The sequence below is a fragment of the Staurois parvus genome, unplaced genomic scaffold, assembly GCF_062004578.1.
Source record: "Staurois parvus isolate SC_StPar_1 unplaced genomic scaffold, SC_StPar_1.0 ptg000091l, whole genome shotgun sequence".
Lineage (NCBI taxonomy): Eukaryota > Metazoa > Chordata > Amphibia > Anura > Ranidae > Staurois > Staurois parvus.
In genome coordinates this window covers 6512907-6531856 of record NW_028317887.1, presented here as the reverse complement: position 1 = coordinate 6531856, position 18950 = coordinate 6512907, and the positions used below count along the sequence as shown (strand labels likewise).

The 18950-nt window shown below is 42.8% G+C and overlaps 1 long non-coding RNA gene across 1 annotated transcript in view; it reads left to right on the top strand.

Annotated features, from left to right (window-relative positions):
• Positions 1-18950, top strand: part of LOC149468201 (uncharacterized) — a 263714-nt gene that overhangs the window by 192162 nt on the left and 52602 nt on the right. The gene's annotated exons all lie outside the window — the stretch shown is intronic.

Below are 18950 nucleotides of genomic sequence, written 5' to 3'. Positions count from 1 at the left end.
GTTACCTATCCCTGTCGTGTACATGCCACCACACGCTGTTCCAAATTATTATGCAAATTCTATTTAACTGTCACAAAGATTAAATATTTTGTTTTTCAGTTTAACTCATGGATGGCATTGTGTGTCAGGGTTCTTTTGATCACTGAAAACAATCTCGGACACCTGTGATAATTAGATTGGCCGGTGAGCCCAATTTAAGGAAAAACTACTAAAGGACGGTATTCCACATTATTAAGCAGAGCACCATTTTCAAGCAATATGGGGAAGAAAAAGGATCTCTCTGCTGCTGAAAAGAGTGAAATAGTTCAATGCCTTGGACGAGGTATGAGAACATTAGATATTTCACGAAAAATTAAGCGTGATCATCGCACTATTTAGAGATTTGTGGCTGATTCAGAGCACAGATGGGTTCGTGCAGATAAAGGCACATTGAGGAAGATTTCTGCCAGATCCATGCATCGGATCTAGAGAGCAACTGCTAAAATACCATTACATCAAACAGCAAACAGATATTTGAAGCAGCTGGTGCCTCTGGAGTCCCATGGACATCAAGGTGTAGAGTCCTCCAGAGTCTTGCAACTGTGCATAAACCTTCTATTCGGCCACCAATAACCAATGCTCACAAGCAGAAAAGGCTGCATTGGGCAGAAAAATACATGAAGACTAATTTTCAAACAGTCCTGTTCACTGATGAGTGCCGTGCAACCCTGGATGGTCCCGATGGATGGAGTAGTGGATGGTTGGTGGACGGCCACCCTGTTCCAGCAAAGCTGTAACATCAGCAAGGCAGTGGTGGAGTCATGTTTTGGGCCAGAATCATGGGGACAGAGCTGGTCGGTCTCTTTAGGGTCCCCAAAGGCGTAAAGATGACCTCTGCAAAGTATGTGGAGTTTATGACTGACCACTTTCTTCCCAGGTACAGAAGGAAGAACTATGCTTTCCGTAATAAAATCATCTTCATGCATGACAATGCAGCATCTCATGCTGCAAAGAATACCTCTTTATCAATGGCTGTTATGGGGATAAAAGGAGAGAAAGTCAAGGTGTGGCCTCCATCCTCCCCTGACCTCAATCCTATTGAGAACCTTTGGAGCATCCTCAAGCAAAAGATCTATGACGGTGGGAGGCAGTTTACATCCAAACAGCAGCTCTGGGAGGCTATTCTGACATCTTGCAAACAAATTCAAGCAGAAACTGTCCAAAAACTCACAAGTTCAATGGATGCAAGACTTGTGAAGCTGCTATCAAATAAGGGGTCCTATGTTACAATGTAACGTGACCTGTTAAAATGTTTAAAAAGTTAAAATGTTGTTAAACGTTTGATTGAAATAGCTTTTGATTTCAGTAAATATGCTGCAAACACAACAAATGACAATTTTCAGTTCTTTACAACCTATAAAGTGTTTTGAAACTTACTGTGCGTAATAATTTGGAACAGTGCGTTGTAAGTTTTTTATGTTTAAAAAAAATCCTGTTATCATTAGGAGGTTTGTTCAATAAAATGTGAATTGTACTCTTAATAGTTGATAACAAGAGAATTATGCTGACTGTTATTTACATCAATTATTTAGGTAAATGAGAAAAATATAATTTGCATAATAATTTAGAACAGGGTGTATATAGTCAACAGTAGTATGTGGCAGTACGGGTACCTGGCAGTGAACTCAGGACACTTTCCCAACCAGTTTCGTTGAAAGTCCTGCTTGCCTCAGGGGAAATGGCATAATGTCCTTGCCTACTTGTCTTTAAATAGAACAACACACAAAGAAATGTCTAACATCAGCCATATGTGATGCCAGAAGCCATTTATACCACATAAACATGGTATTTGAATTAATTACATCACCTTAAGCATGCTAATAATAACAAAATTGTGCTAATAATAAAAAATAATGAAATCTTTATAATCTGTAAAATAAAAACATAGGAGCTGATTTACTATAACTGGAAAGTGAAAAATCTGGTGCAGCTCTGTAAAATAAACCAATCAGCTTCCAGTTTTTTTTTTCAAAGCTTAAAGTGTTACTAAACCCACAACAGTAAAATCAGTCTGTATATGCAGTAAAGCATGCTTGTTATACTCACTGTGGAACCTAAGGAGTTAATTATGCACATTGTGTAAAAAGGCTGTTTGATCCTGACTTCTCTGATCCTCCCCTTCTTTTACTGTCCCCAAACCATCTGCTGATAGTACAGTACTCTAGGAGTTACTCTACACATAATCAGTTTAGTATGTATTGCTAGAGAGTGTTTTTTTTTCTTTAGGAGAGTGCATGTAATCAGCACAGGGCCAATCAGCACTGTCCAGACAGAGGGTCAGGGGTTATGCAGCCTCATAGGAGAATAAAAACTCCTCCTACAAGCTTTAACCAGTGCTCAGCTGAACACTGATAGAAGTCACAAGACTGCTACATACTGCTGATATTGCATTTCCATGTTCAGTGTACTGTGGGAGACCAGATATAGTGAATGCAGGGTGCTGGGTTTAGTAACGCTTTAATTGAACAAGCTGAAGTTGAATGGCTTGCAACCAATTGTTGTGATTGGTCACAGATAATCACATGACACAAATGGGTTGTGATTAGCCCAGTCTGTACCATGTGATTACTATGACCAATCGCAGCTAGTGACAATTGTATACAAAGGATGGCAAGAAAGGAAGCCATCCATTGTTTGCAATTGTCATGTGACCTGCTGTGACGGGCTGGTACACAGATCTGTCATCGGCTGTGTCTGAGGGACAGAGCCGGTGACAGATCTTGCCATAGCGCAGCATGCATGAGGCACAATCCTGGAGCACGTTATATGACCCGGATCAACGAGAGTCCCACTGTGCCATCATTTTGCTATTGGCCAGACAGAAATTGGTTAATTTGCCTCTCTGTACTAGCCTTGGAAATTCAGAAACCACCTTTCTAATTTCAGAATCATTCAGTAACAAAGGACAATACTTTTTTCTAATATTAGAAATGAACCTATGTTGTCTGTTTTACTACTTAGAAATGTGTATTGTATTGGGATTCTCCCTCCTGATTCTAGCTACTGTGTATGAGAGTCCTAAGACATACCATAGGCCTTTTTGCCCTTTTTGTATGCTTCGATCAAATCCTTAAATATTTTACAGATTTTTTTTTTCACTTTTTGTGGTTGTTAGGCCTCGTTGACACGGGCGTACTACAGTATATGACAAAGAAATAGGACACTTCAATCTTCCTGCACTTGGGGAGTGCGCCCAACGGCATTAATGGGCTATAGTCAAACACTTAGCCTTCATGGGGTGCACTGGCCTTGCTGCCCTCACAAAGACTGGGGAGGTCTAGGAACACTGCAGTAACAATAAATAAACAGAGGGCGCACTGGCCTAGTGCATTAACCTTCAAATAATATATAGTGTGGGATTTTCAGGGTGCAAAATTATAATGATAAAAAGATTTAAAAACCATAAAAAATTTTATTTAATCTTACAATACTGTATAAACAAAAATTGAAGCTTTGATGTATTGTTGCGGTAATTCCCTAGGAAATTACTGCAACAATACAGCCAAGCTTCAATTTTTGACCTTACGTCAAGCTTCAATTTTTGACCTTACATTATTTCCCTTGAGGCAGCCGAGACTTCTAGCAAAAGGAAGAGTATCCTGAGGTCCGAATATATATATATATAAATATATACCGTATTTTTCGCTCCATAAGACACACCTGACCATAAGACACACCTAGGTTTTAGAGGCAGAAAACAAGAAAAAAAATATTCTGAATCAATGGACTGCAGACATAGTACAGGAGATGACCAGAGACTGCAGACACAGTACAGGAGATGACCAGAGACTGCGGACACAGTACAGGGAATGACCTGAGACTGCTGACATAGTACAGGAGATGACCAGAGACTGCGGACACAGTACAGGAGATGACCAGAGACTGCAGACACAGTACAGGAGATGACCAGAGACTGCAGACACAGTACAGGAGATGACCAGAGACTGCGGACATAGTACAGGAGATGACCAGAGACTGCGGACACAGTACAGGAGATGACCAGAGACTGCGGACATAGTACAGGAGATGACCAGAGACTGCGGGCACAGTACAGGGGATGACCAGAGACTGCGGACATATTACAGGAGATGACCAGAGACTGCGGACACAGTACAGGAGATGAGCAGAGACTGCGGACATAGTACAGGAGATGACCAGAGACTGCGGACACAGTACAGGGGATGACCAGAGACTGCGGACACAGTACAGGAGATGACCAGAGACTGCGGACATATTACAGGAGATGACCAGAGACTGCGGACACAGTACAGGAGATGACCAGAGACTGCGGACATAGTACAGGAGATGACCAGAGACTGCGGACACAGTACAGGAGATGACCAGAGACTGCGGACACAGTACAGGGGATGACCAGAGACTGCGGACACAGTACAGGAGATGACCAGAGACTGCGGACACAGTACAGGAGATGACCAGAGACTGCGGATACAGTACAGGAGATGACCAGAGACTGCGGACACAGTACAGGAGATGACCAGAGACTGCGGACACAGTACAGGAGATGACCAGAGACTGCGGACACAGTACAGGAGATGACCAGAGACTGCGGACAGTACAGGAGATGACCAGAGACTGCAGACAGTGCAGGAGATGACCAGAGACTGCGGACAGTGCAGGAGATGACCAGAGACTGCGGACAGTGCAGGAGATGACCAGAGACTGCGGACAGTGCAGGAGATGACCAGAGACTGCAGACATAGTACAGGAGATGACCAGAGACTGCGGACAGTACAGGAGATGACCAGAGACTGCAGACAGTACAGGAGATGACCAGAGACTGCAGACAGTACAGGAGATGACCAGAGACTGCAGACAGTACAGGAGATGACTGCTGACCTTTGTGGAGGGAGGGGGAGTGGGTACCTGAATTTGACAGGTAAATGCTCCCACTTCCACGGAGTTGTCCTCCCTTTAGTGTGGGCACCCGGCTAACAACCGGGTACCCAGTGCGCATGCATGCGACCTGTCATGTGTCCCAGAAGAAGCTGTACCATTCACAAAGTGCAGCGCTTCTCGCGCATGCGCACTGGGCACCTGGCTGTCAAGCCGAGATCCCACACTAAAGAAGCCGGCGCGGGAAGACTGCGCAGCGCTGGACCGAGGGACAGGTAAGGTCCTGCTGCAGAGCTGAGCGGCTGGCCTGGTATTCTGACATGGCAGCGGTGGAAATACGGGACCGGCCGCTCCATATTCGCTCCATAAGACGCACTGATATTTTCCCCCTCTTTTTTGGGGGGGAAAAAAGTGCGTCTTATGGTGCAAAAAATACGGTATATATATATATATATATATATATATAGGGATCTCTGGTTGTTATCAGTAGGATGTGTAGATTTAGTCCTCATGCACACTTGACATTTTTACAGCTGCTGTTTTTGGCTTTTGGCGTTTTTTTCTGAAGCCAGTAAACTTCCCAGCATGTTATCCTATGTGCCCATGCACACATAGGCTGTAATCAATGTTTTTTGGCTGGGACGCTTTTTGGCTGGAAAAAAAAAACAGGACTAGTGTGTTTCTAGAGGAGTTATTTAGCTGTAAGAACGATCTAACACTGAAAAATGTTGCAAAACACCACAAACCAGCATTTTTGGACTTTTTTGACCAAAACCTTTTTTTTTTTTTCGTTAAAAAAATTTTAAAAAATGCAAATGCGGGAAAACGCCATTGAGTGCAACACTTGACAAATATGCCAAGAAGTCAGTGAAGGTGATTGTAGTAGGCAATCATGCAAACACCAACTGCCTGACTGAAATGAAGTCTGCTCCATCCATCCCTAAAAAGAACTTCAGCTGGAAACAACAAAAATCAAAAATGACAAAACGTTATTGCAAAAATGCTAAAAAAAAGCTGAAAAACTCAAGTTTTTAATGTGACTTTACACAGCTAACGTTACCTACATTATCAAAAAGTCCAGTGTGCATGAGGGCTTAACCACATGCCGCCCAGCCACTGTATAAATACGGTGGCAGGGCGGCACGGCTGGGCAAAACCACCTTTTAAAATGTGTGTTTTGTAAACAGGTAGGGGGTGCGCGCGAGGCGCACCGCCGCCCTGTCTGTCCCGCCGATCACAGCTGCGGATGTCAGTCGCCGGGTCACAGCCGGTCGTTACCGGCTATGTCCCGGCGATCGGCGGCAATCGCTGACAGAGAGCACAGCTGCAGTAGCTGTGCTTTCTGTCAGTTCCCTGACAGCTCCAGGACAAGCTGATCGGGACAGAAGAGTTTCTCTCTCCCGATCCTGTCATGTACACACCCCCGCCCCCTAGTAAAACACTCCCCTCACACAGTTAACCCTTTCCCTGAAAAATAAACTTAACCCCTTCCTCCCCAGTGCCATTAGTACAGTGTCAGTGGTTTTTTTTTGCACTGATCACTGTATTGGTGTCACTGGGGATGTCAGTGACCCCAAGTTAGTACCCCCCAATGTCAAAATGTCCATCGCAGTCCTGCCGCCATAAGTCACTGATCGCCGCCATTATTAGTATAAAAAAAACCTAAAAATCCCAGTATCTTTCCTGCCATTTGTAAACGCTATAACTTTCACGTAAACCAATTAATTTACATGTATTGGGTTTTTTTTTAGCAAAGACATGTCACAGAATGCATTTTGGCAGAAATTTATGACTAAATTAGATTTTTTTTTTTACTGGACATGTTTTATAGCAAAAAGTCCAAAATATTGTTTTTTTTCCTCAAAATTGTAGCCTTTTTTTTTATAGCGCAAAAAATAAAAACCGCACAGGCGATCAAATACCACCGAAAGAAAGCTCAATTTGTGGGAAAAAAAAGGATGTAAATTTCATTTATGTACCATATTGCATGACCGCGCAATTGTCTGTTAAACTAGCACAGCGCTGTATAGCAAAAAAATGGCGTAAATTGCAGTATCTATACCATAATTTGTAGATGCTATAACTTTCACACAAAGCAATCAATATACACTTATTGGGATTTTTTTTTACCAAAAACATGTAGCAGAATACATTTTGGCCTCATTTATAACTAACTTTGAGTTTACTATATATTTTTTATAGCCAACAGTAAAAAATATTGTTTTTCTTCAAAATGTTTGGCCTTTTTTTGTTTATAGCGTGAAAAATAAAAAGCACACAGGTGATCAAATACCACCGAAAGAAAGCTCTATTTGTGTGAAAAAAAGGACGTAAATTTTGTTTGGGTGCAGCATTGCATGACCGCGCAATTATCAGTTGAATTAGTGCAGCGCCGAGTAGCAAAAAGAGGCCTGGTCATTAAGGGGGGTAAATTCTCTGGAGGTCAAGTGGTTAAAGACAAAAATGACAGCAATCCTAAACCATATAAAACATTTTACATATATGTAGCATTTTTTTTTTAAATACCAGTATCCACATGTTACAAAGTAAAACCAACATACAGTATGCATGTGTATGAACAACATGAAATAATGAAAAGTGACACATGCTCCCCTCAGCAGAAATAAAACAGTGATTGCCAGCAGCCAGATTGCTAACTCTCAGAATGCAATGATGGAAATATAGTGGGTTTACGGCAATATTTATTTTAGTGCTGTGGGTCAGATAGTGAAATTTCACTTATCTTCCTGCAGGGAAGAAGGAAAAAACCACAGGGAATGCATTTGAAAATATTTGTCCTTACAAAACCTGAATATGTAATGGAATTATTTTAAAATCCAAAGAGTCCCATGACAAGTGACTAAAGCCTCTTTTTTCTGCTGAAATTCTATTTACACACATTTTCATCCTCCAGTACCATTTTCCAACACCATAAAATCAACAGGAAAATATCTTTACTGCAATTGTAAACTATGACATCAGAATAAAAAATAAAAATATGCTTAGAAAGGTCATTTTAAAAAGCTTCTTTAAATATCCAGGCTTATAAATGTACCGGTATGTTATGTCTATTTTTTGTTATTACTTGTTAAAAATGAAAGGTTAATTTTACCTTTGAGAACATGTTACATGTTCCACCCATTTTTTAAGTACAAAATGTAACATGTTCCCACTACCAGTGTCGCTGCCCATTCTGATGTATCTAGTGACAGCTAGCGGGGGATCTTCTCCCCCCACTGGCTGTCACTCTTTTTAAAAAATGTGGCCATGAGGGGCTCCCCAGCTGTAGTCCTCCTAGTATATATGATGCATGCATGTGTTTAGCCCCCAAGTGCATAACTTTACATTTATCAACATTAAACCTAATTTGCCACAAAGATCCCCAGTTAAAGTGTTACTAAACCCACAACAGTAAAATCAGTCTGAATATGCAGGAAAGCATGCTTGTTATACTCACTGTGGAACCTAAGGGGTTAATCCTCTGCATTGTTTAAAAATACTGTTTGATCCTGTTGTCTCTGATCTTCCCCTTCTTTCAGTGTCTCCCTCTTATCTCCTGATAAGACATATCCCATGGAGACACTCTGCACATGCTCAGTTTAGTTTGTATTGCTAGAGAGGTTTGTTCTTTTTCTTGGGAGAGTGCATTTGATCAGCACAGGGCCAAGCAGCACTGTCCAGACAGAGGTCAGGGGTTTTTTATCGTCCTAGAGCAGAAAGAAAACTCCTCCTACAAGTTTTAACATGTGCTGTGCTGGACACTGATAGAAGTCACAAGACCGCTCTAACTGCTGATGGGAAAAAGTATTTAGCAGTTTATATTTACTAAAATAATTGCATTTCCATGTAGTGTGTACTGTGGGAGACCGGATATAGTGAATGCAGGATCCTGAATTCAGTAACACTCTAAGTTTGAGACATCTTATAAGGACCAGGGGCGGACTGACCATTTGGGAACTCGGGCACTGCCTGAGGGCCCGGGGTCAGTAGGGGGCCCCATGAGATGCCCTTGGTACCTTTCATAGGCTTTTGTTGGGTGTGGTTTGAGTGTGGGCGAGGACACAGGAGCCCCATGATCCCCTATTTCCCGGGGGCCCCATGAGTTGTCAGTCCACCCCTGGTAAGCACATTATTCCACTACAAACACTGTGTCATCGTCAAACAATGAAATGATACTTTTAACCCCATACTCTATGTAGCTCCCTTCTAGATAGGTGCTAGGATTAGGTCAATGTAGTTCAAGCTCCCTGTATCCAGTGGAGCTGCATTTTGTTGTAAAGCAAATTTAGTTTTATCTCACTGTTATCCATGTGGCTGTTTGTGATTGTTTGGGTCTGTCCTGTGTTTCACAGGTTGCAGGTTTGATTACGCCTCCTGAAATCTAGAACTGTCTGTCAAATGGGCAGCTGTCAAATGGGCAGCATGAATATTTATACTGTCTCAGCCAATCCCTGTGGGAGAGTGCACAGATGGTTGCTGGGAAAGTGTATAAATAGTTTGAGATCTGGAACAGAATTGTCTTGTCCCTGTAGAGGAGATCACAACCTGGGGGGGGGAACTAATTGTCCCCCAAGTCACCTGCCATGTGTATGCTGTTCATCTCTGTCCCAGCTGGATGAGTTGGGGGGCTGGGTTTTGCTGGAAGTTATTGAAGCTGGCTGAGAGGCCTGTCGCCTGTAGATTCAGTCTGCTATCAGAGGGAGAAAGTGTCTGGAAGCCATTAGAAGGAGGCAGTCAATCTTCTTAAGACATTTTTGAGTACAGACAGTTGTTAGAGAACCTAAAGACTGTGTGATGTTAGCACCCTTCTGTTTTTAAAGAGTCAGCTGCATGTAAAGGTGACATAGTCTTCAGTGTCCTGTAGGCCTGTAGAGCTCAGCCCATTTAATTCCTAGTGAAAGGACTTTACTTGGACTGTCCAGAAAGGAATATTAATCTCCTCAAGTTACTGCACTTAGTCGACCCTTTAACTGTGCAAGGACTTGGTTCATATTTCTACAGAAAAGATAATGTCCTCCTATTTGTACAGTTTTGGAGAATCCAGAATCCAGCTCAATTTCCTATCCCTATCCAAGTTACCCAAAAGTAAAAAAAACAAAAAGAGAATACCCCTGGTCTGTTCATTGAGCTAAAGAGTGACTGTGACCATATGCCAGGCTGTGGGGCAACTACTGGGAAAAGAGCCCTGAGCACCCTTCTAGGGGCTTCTACAGGGGCAGCGCTACATCAATATCATTTATAACAATGTTAAAAAGTAAGGGTCCCAACACTGAACCTTGGGGTACACCACTAACAACATTAGACCGTTCAGAGTATAAATCATTACTCATTATTCTCTGAATAGGGTAATTTAGCCGGTTTTCTATTCATTTACAAACTGAATTTTCTTTGCCTATAGACCCCTGGTACCCAGTACACATACCACAAGACCTCTACATGTGGCCTGCGGTCTATTGGGTACCATATAAATAGAACAGTGGTAACAGGGTGGTGGGCACCGAAGTGCACTCTGTGTTTCAGCACTCAACACTAAAAGAAAGACTGTACCATTAACCGGAGTTATCTCTGTCCACAGTACAAGTAATGTCCAAACCTGGAGAAAGAGAGAGAATGCTGTTGAGCGTATAATAGCTTAGTGATCACAAATGTGGGGTTAACTTTCCTAATTTAACACTGGTGTCAGTGGAGGGGTTAACTTTCACTGTCATGACAACCAATGCCGGAAGCAGAAGGTGGGGTTACCTTTTACTGCCATGACCAACAATGCAGGGAGGGGAGTTAATCTTCACTGCCATGACCATCAATCCCCACCCCCTGAATTGGGGGTTACTTTTATTGCCATGATCACCGATAGGGGGGAGTGTGGGAGGTTAACCTTCACTGCTCCTGATTGCACTGATCACCAATCCAAGGAGGGCTAAATGTTACTATCAGTCACAACCAATGCAAGGGGGTGGGGGGGTTACATTTCACTGCCAGTGAACACCAATGTGGTGAGGTTAATAGTACAGCTAGCAGTGCTATTATTGAATCCATTGACACAGATGTTTGGGGTTATTATTGCGTCCACTGATACTGATGTGGGGGGTTATTATTGGACTTATTGACATCAATGAAGTATTGCACTTGAGGCCCTCTATAATTTTCAAGTTGAACACCACTGCTATAGACTTTAACCACTTGCCGATCAGTGACGTACCGGTATGTCACTAGATTGGAAGGGTGCAGAGGCGGACTGAGAACTCATGGGCCCCCGGGCAACAGGGGATCATGGGGCCCCTGTGTTCTCACCCACACCCAAAAAAGCCTATGAAAAAGCCAATGAAAGGTACCAGGGGCATCTCATGGGGCCCCCTACTGACCCTGGGCCCTCGGGCAGTGCCTGAGTGCTTGAAAAACCTGGAAGGGTGATATCTTGGTCATCGCTGCAGTAATGATCAAGATAACATTTTCTTCTGCTGGCAATTCCCTTCACTGTAAAAGTAAATCTAGCAGCTAAGAAGCCTAAGGATTATTTTTACAGGTGGTGGAAAGGTATACCACCACCACCATTACCGGGCTCTACTGAGCCATCAGGGTTTCTGGTAAGGATACCACCGGTGGCATTGGCTTCCTTGAACACAGTCAGAGGATCTGATCTTGTTCCTCCCACTGTACTGACAGAAACCAGAAGCAATGAGGATTTTATCACTTCTGGTTTCGGTTTATTTCTTTACAAGCCATGGTCGGCTTATCTAGCAGCAGATCAAACTGATCTCAGGTTTATCCTCTGCTTTGGAGGTCAGAGGACAGATTTTGCTATGAGACCTCTCCATAAAGAGGACCTGTCATGGCCCATGCAATTACAAGGGATGTTGATAGCAAAAAAAGTGATTGAAAAAAATATAAATGTATTGTATAAAAAATCTAAATACGGTAAACAAAATAAATATTAAAATACTATCCCCATTATGGACTTGAGCTCCACCATTTCAGTTGGATCAAGCAACCTACCAACATCCATGAAATTCAAATACAGTACTTAAATATTTATGTTGATGGTAAGTTGCTTAAGTTCTTCAGTAGCAGGAAATTATGTTTCTTAAAAAGTGCTGAAGAATAATGCTATTGGAATTTAAATGAGTAAAGGTGTGCAAAGCTCAGGTGTGCGTTTCATACAGAGTGTAAGGTTCAGGGATGCGTTACATACAGAGTGCAAGGTTCAGGAGTACATTTCATACAGAGTGCAGGATTCAGGGACCAGAAAATGTAAATCAAAGATAAGTCATCTCACAACAAACCCCAGCACAATCACACAAAAAAAAGCTTCCATTACAAATGGTTTTGCACAAACTGTGGAAGAGTGTGTTATACAAAGTGTGGAAGGATTCATTAATGCATTATGCACACAGTGCAGGATTCAGGAGTGTGTTTTATACAGAGTGCAGGATTCAGGGATGCGTTATGTACAGAGTGCAAGGTTCAGGAGTGTGTTACGTACAGAGTGCAAGGTTCAAGAGTACATTTCATACAGAGTGCAGGAATAAGGAATGCGTTATGTACAGAGTGCAGGACTCAGGAGTGTGTTTCATACAGAGTGCAGGACTCAGGAGTGTGTTTCATACAGAGTGCAGGACTCAGGAGTGTGTTTCATACAGAGTGCAGGATTCAGGAATGTGTTTCATACAGAGTACAGGATTCAGGGATGCATTATGTACAGAGTGCAGGAATTAGGAATGCATTATGGAGAAAGTGCAAAGTTCATGAGTGTGTTTCATATAGAGTGCAGGATTCAGGAATGCGTTATGTACAGAGAGCAGGATTCAGGAGTGTGTTTCATACAGAGTGCAGGATTCAGGAGTGTGTTTCATACAGAGTCCAGGATTCAGGAGTGTGTTTCATACAGAGTGCAGGATTCAGGAATGTGTTTCATACAGAGTACAGGATTCAGGGATGCATTATGTACAGAGTGCAGGAATTAGGAATGCATTATGGAGAAAGTGCAAAGTTCATGAGTGTGTTTCATATAGAGTGCAGGATTCAGGAATGCGTTATGTACAGAGAGCAGGATTCAGGAGTGTGTTTCATACAGAGTGCAGGATTCAGGAGTGTGTTTCATACAGAGTCCAGGATTCAGGAGTGTGTTTCATACAGAGTGTAGGATTCAGGAGTGTGTTTCATACAGAATGCAGGATTCAGGAGTGTGTTTCATACAGAGTCCAGGATTCAGGAGTGTGTTTCATACAGAGTCCAGGATTCAGGAGTGTGTTTCATACAGAGTGCAGGATTCAGGAATGTGTTTCATACAGAGTACAGGATTCAGGGATGCATTATGTACAGAGTGCAGGAATTAGGAATGCATTATGGAGAAAGTGCAAAGTTCATGAGTGTGTTTCATATAGAGTGCAGGATTCAGGAATGCGTTATGTACAGAGAGCAGGATTCAGGAGTGTGTTTCATACAGAGTGCAGGATTCAGGAGTGTGTTTCATACAGAGTCCAGGATTCAGGAGTGTGTTTCATACAGAGTGTAGGATTCAGGAGTGTGTTTCATACAGAATGCAGGATTCAGGAGTGTGTTTCATACAGAGTCCAGGATTCAGGAGTGTGTTTCATACAGAGTCCAGGATTCAGGAATGTGTTACGCACAGAGTGCAAGGTTCAGGTGTGCGTTTCATACAGAGTGAAGGATTCAGGGATACGTTACATACAGAGTGCAAGGTTCAGGAGTGCATTTCATACAGAGTGCAGGATTCAGGGATGCGTTACATACAGAGTGCAAGGTTCAGGTGTGTGTTTCATATAGAGTCCAGGATTCAGGGAATGCGTTACGTACTGAGTGCAAGGTTCAGGAATGTGTTTCATACAGAGTGCAGGATTCAGGGACAGGGATGCGTTATGGACAGTGCAAGGTTCAGGTGTGCGCTTCATACAGAGTACAGGATTCAGGGAAGCGTTACGTACAGAGTGCAGGATTCAGGAGTGTGTTTCATTCAGAGTCCAGGATTCAGGGAAGCGTTACGTACAGAGTGCAGGATTCAGGAGTGTGTTACATACAGAATGCAAGGTTCAGGAGTACATTTCATACAGAGTACAGGATTCAGGGATGCGGTACATACAGAGTGCAAGGTTCAGGTGTGCGTTTCATACAGAGTGCAGGATTCAGGAATGCATTACATACAGAGTGCAAGGTTCTGGAGTGTGTTTCATACAGAGAGCAGGATTCAAGGATGTGTTACGTACAGAGTGCAAAGTTCAGGAAGTGTATTTCGTACAGAGTGCAGGATTCAGGAATGCGTTACGGACAGAGTGCAAGGTTCAGGAGTCAGTTAAACGGCAAACACACCAATTAAACATACGCTTACATTCTAAAATCTTGATTAACAGCATACAGGTGCCGAGGCAAGAATGCAGACAACAGATGGTTAACAGCTGAGCAGGACCTGCAGCAGTGTGAACATCTAGGCCACCAGGGATTGGCAAACAAGCTGGGGAAGGGGGGTCATGCTGCAATGAGAGAGAGTGCAGCTGTCAAGTCCGACCTGTGATGTTGGGGACGGGCGGGTCTGACATGCGTTTCAGGGGCTCCGCCCCCTTTGTCAATCAGGCCTTACATAGACAAAAAGCCGGCATTTAAACATTACCCTCAGTGCAAGTGAAGGAGGAAAGATTAATCTGGGGTCTGAGGAGGTACCTCAAAGGGACTTCAGTGCTCCTTAAAGAGACAGTGCTATTTTTAAAATTCACATTTTGTACAGTGTACAGTTTGCTAAGAAGTCTGTCCTCAAGTTTGCATTTCCTTGGGCATCACATATACCCCTAGACCCCATCCAAGTTGTTAACTCCTCAATAAAGGGGGCGGAGCCTGAACATGGCGGCAGGGGAGAGCTCAATGTAGGAGCTCGTGGACGGAGCTCCGCTGTCTGACCTCCCCAGGCCTCCAAGCTTATCCCCTGGGGCATGTTAGAGCCCTGCGGTGGGGGACTTACCCGGTCTGACGGCTCCCGGCGGAGGAGAGGCTGATGCGGGTGAGGGAAGAGAGAGGAGCGGCTGGAGACTGGTGAGGAGAGAGTCCCTGGACGCTGGGAGACGAGAGGGGCCGGCGCGATCACGTGACCGGCGACCTCTGGGAGATCGGGAAGCCGGCCGGTGTTTTGCAGGGAGAGAGCAGCGCCGACCTGTTTGCCGGAGGCCGACACACTCTCCCCCTATCCCCCTAGTAACCTTGGAGCCTAATAGAAAGTGGAAGGAGAACCATCGAGACCTGGACAAGGAGTCTGAAGAGACCCTGGGGAGTTCCCCCCCATGAACAGACCCTCAGAGGAATCGAGTGAAAAGGCACTCATTGGAAGAAGACATAGGAGGAGGATGAGTGACTATGAATGAAATGTGATTTGCATTTAAAGACCTATTGTGCTGACCTCCAAGAAATAGAGTGTATGTGAAAGGGGGGACCCCTGGAGACTGTATAAAAGGTGGAAGAGGCTCGCAGAGAGAAGAAGAGAGGCTCAGGGGGAAGGAGGGGGAGAGGAGGGAAGGAAGAAGAGGAAGAAAAGAGAAAGAGAAAAACCAGCAGGGGGACAGGGCAGAGACTTGAAAGTTTAAAGAAATATTCTTCCCACCCCACCCACGAACTTATAAAGGATTATAAGAAGGATAAGTGCCACAGAGAAAAATGAAAAACAAAAATGTAAAAGGAGGTGGGCTTAAAGGGTCCCAGACTGGCACAATTAAAAAATACACATCCCAAGGAAACGTAACCCCAGAAAGACCCCAGAGCAGATCTGAAAAAGGAGAAGCAGACCTTAGTATGGAAAGAAGCCCTAGAGTATCAATAGGCCCGGATACTAGTAACCAGCAAATATCAGGCAATACAGAGATGGAAAAAGATCTACAAATACCTAATAAAAAGGAAATGGCAGAAATGTTTAAAGAACTGGAGAAAACAATAAAACAAGAAATGGTAAACATTCGCAGTGATCTGGGACACCTCTTGGAGAGAGTTGAGGAAACGGAGGAGAAAGTTAAAGGTCAGACCCAGGCTATCTCTGAACTTGAAAAAGAACTAACTAATATAGGGAAAGCCCAAGAAAAACTGTTATATAAGGCTGAGATACAAGAAAATAAAGACAGGAAGAGAAACATCTTGATACGTGGGGCCTCAGAAAACTTAAAGGGAGAAAGTCTGCAAGAGGTGGTTTGTAAAATATTTAACACTATAACAGACAGCTCTGAAATGGAAAGGTCTAAAATAGAAGGTACCTTTAGAAAAGGAAAAATTCTGAGAAATCTGGGGAAAGAAAGGCCGAGAGATATAATTGTTAAATTCTATGAACTTCGGGATAAAGAAAAAATCTGGAAGAAGACTAAGGGAAAATCAGTAATTAAGTATGAAGGAGGAGACATACAGATATATGCAGATCTGGCTCCAGAGACTTTGTGGAGAAGGAGAACTTTGAGACCCCTATTGGAAAGGTTGAAAGAACAAAAGGTGCAATATAGATGGGGGACTCCCGAATGTTTAATAGGATGGAAAAATGGGACTACAGCATACCTTAGGTTTCCAGAAGATATGAAAAATTTTTGTGACAGTTTAAAAATTCAAAGAATGGAAATCCCTGGCTGGGAAGAAGAACAATGGGAAAATAGAGCGAAGAGAAAAGAGGACTGGCAATATGTGGGGGGGAGGAGGTGGAGGGGAGGGGAGGGATGGAGGAAGAGAAATAGTTTTTTTCCTTTTTTTTTTTTTTTCTTCTTCTCTCCTTCTATCCCCACTCTATCGCCCTCGCTTCTGATTTTTTTTTTTTTCTCTGCCTGTGATAAATCCAGGTGGGGCCTGGGAGGTTATGGGGAGGTTAGACAAGGGGAAAGTCGTCCATGGACGGAGTCTTAGCCCAAGGACCAAATCAAAGGTGGACTTTTTAATCCATAAATGATTAGTAGGCAAATGTTAGGCCTAAAAAGAGGGGGGAGGGGAGGGGGGAGGGAGGGGGTTGGAAGGTTGGAAGGGTGGGAAATGGGAGAGGGAGGTTGTTTTTCCTGCAAAATAAAAGACGATATAAAAGCAAGTGAGAAGGGAGAAGGAGAGAGAAATGAAAAATATAGATGGAGGAGAAAAGAGGAAATTTAAGGAAGATGGAAGAGATTCAGTTTATAACATATAATATAAATGGGTTGAACTGCCCCGGGAAAAGATATAGATTATTTAAAGAATTACACCATAGAGATGCCTCAGTGATATTTCTACAGGAGACACATCTTGAGATAAGTTCAAATGTTAGGCTGAGGTCTAGAAACCACCCAACATGGTATTATGCAGATTCCCCGGTTAAAAGAGCAAAAGGGGTAGCAATAGGTCTGGCAAAGAACATTAGGTTCGAGTTGGAAGATAGAAAAACAGATCCAGATGGGAGATTTTTATTTTTAAGGGGCAACTTACAGGAGATCGAGTGTACACTGGCCAATATCTACTGTCCTAATAAAAAACCGGAGGAGTATCTGAAAAAGGTGTTGAGGAAGCTGATGGACTTTAAAAAAGGATGTTTGATCCTGGCAGGGGACTTTAACTTTTGTATGGACCCACAAAGGGACGCCACCTCCCATATAAAGACAGAAGGAAGTAGGGCCCTGAAATTATTGAAAAAAGAATTACACACAAGTCAATTGGTAGATGCCTGGAGAATTACACACACGCAAGATAGAGATTATACTTTTTTCTCAAATATGCATAAGAGATATTCAAGACTAGATCATATATTAATAGAACATCAATTAATTGACCACCTGACCCAGGTAGAAATAGAGGCAATATCTTTATCAGATCATGCTCCAGTTATTATGAAAATGGAATGGGGGAGAAGGAAAATCGGAGGGCTGGGATGGAAATTGAATGAGACACTTTTAGTGGAAAAGGAAATAGCTCAGAAAATAGGGGAGGAGATCGAACGCTTTTTTAAGGAGAATGAGACAGGGGAGGTGTCAACGGCCACAGTGTGGGAGTCTCACAAAGCTTATATAAGAGGAATATTAATGGGGATTGGGGCAAGAAAGAAAAAAGAAAGAAGGGAGAAAATGAATGAGCTCTTAGAAGAAAATAGGTAAATTAGAACAAATACATAAGAATAGAATAACAAAAGAAATAGAGCTGAAGTTAAAAAAACAGAAAGAAGAACTGAAAGAAATGATAGAAGAGGAGAGGAGAAAAGTATATAATAGAGTTTTAAGTGAGAGATATAGATATAGATGGGGAGAAAAGACCTGGAAAGTATCTGATGAGAGCCCTGAGGAAAAAGAAAAATAGAAATTATATAGAAAAAATAAAAGATGCTAAAGGAAACATGAAACACTCAAATAAAGATATCACCAAAGCCTTCATAGAATATTACAGGAAACTGTACAATATAAGCCCCTTGGAAGGTTCAGAAACTATAGACAGTGAGAAGAACCAGAAAAGAAAGAAATATTTGGAAATGGCTGGGTTACTAAAATTAAGTGAGGATCAACTAAACTCCCTAGATGCAGATATCTCACAGGAAGAAATAAAACTAGCATTGAAGGGGACAGTGTCGGGGAAAAGCCCAGGACCAGATGGTTATACAGTGAGATACTATAAAAAATTTAGTGAAATCTTAGTACCAAAACTCAAAAATTACATGAATGCACTAGGTGGAGAGATGGAAGTAAGAAGAGAATCATTACAAGCCCAACTCGTGCTCATTCAAAAAGAGGGAAAAGATCCCTCTCAGTGTTCGAGCTATAGACCTATTTCACTACTGAACACAGACACTAAGTTGTACGCAAAGGTCCTAGCAAATAGATTGAAAGAGCTAATGCCTGGATGGATACATGAGGATCAGGTGGGCTTCGTTCCAGGGAGGGAGGGAAAAGACAATGGGGTACGATCATTGATGCTAATCCAAAAGAGTAGAAGGGGAAAAGAACCGGTGGTACTACGGTCTATAGATGCTGAAAAAGCGTTTGATAGGGTAAACTGGAGATTCATGATGGATACTCTGGAAGCCTTGGGAATCGGGCCTAGGATGAGAGAGTGGATAGGAAAGCTGTACAGATACCCCTCGG